The following is a 467-nucleotide window of genomic DNA, read 5'->3' as shown; positions in this document are numbered from 1 at the left end:
AGCTCGCCAGGAGTCGAACCTGGAATCTTCTGATCCGAAATCAGACGCGTCATCCATTGCGCCACAAGCCCGGTGCCCGAATCGGATATTCTACTTCTCCAATAATTTCTTTAAGTAATGTGAACCTAGCTTTAATTGTATACATTTAACTCCATCGACATGTACTGAGTGCCGTTTTCTTTAGTGTGTTCACTTTAAAAAAATATATATACGAGCTTGCCAGGAGTCGAACCTGGAATCTTCTGATCCGTAGTCAGACGCGTTATCCATTGCGCCACAAGCCCTGTGCCCGAATGCGAGATTCTACTTTACCATAATGTCTTTAAGTAATATGAATCTAGCTTTAATTGTATACATCTAACTTCAGCGACACTTTGAAACTTGGGACACTGGTAGAATGTGGCATATGAAACACCCTTTTCTCTTAGTCTTCTTAACAAAAAAACGTACATCGCAAGTTATTTCAT

The 467-nt window shown here is 40.7% G+C and overlaps 1 non-coding gene across 1 annotated transcript; it reads right to left on the bottom strand.

The window, feature by feature from the left end:
* Positions 1–211: 211 nt before the first annotated feature.
* Positions 212–284, bottom strand: Trnar-acg (transfer RNA arginine (anticodon ACG)). The gene has a single exon. It is a non-coding gene; the product is annotated as a tRNA-Arg (tRNA).
* Between the last annotated feature and the right edge of the window lie 183 nt (positions 285–467).

The sequence above is a fragment of the Octopus bimaculoides genome, unplaced genomic scaffold (assembly GCF_001194135.2).
Source record: "Octopus bimaculoides isolate UCB-OBI-ISO-001 unplaced genomic scaffold, ASM119413v2 Scaffold_183941, whole genome shotgun sequence".
Classification (NCBI taxonomy): domain Eukaryota; kingdom Metazoa; phylum Mollusca; class Cephalopoda; order Octopoda; family Octopodidae; genus Octopus; species Octopus bimaculoides.
Note: the sequence above shows the minus strand (reverse complement) of the source record. Positions and strands in the feature narration are given on the sequence as shown.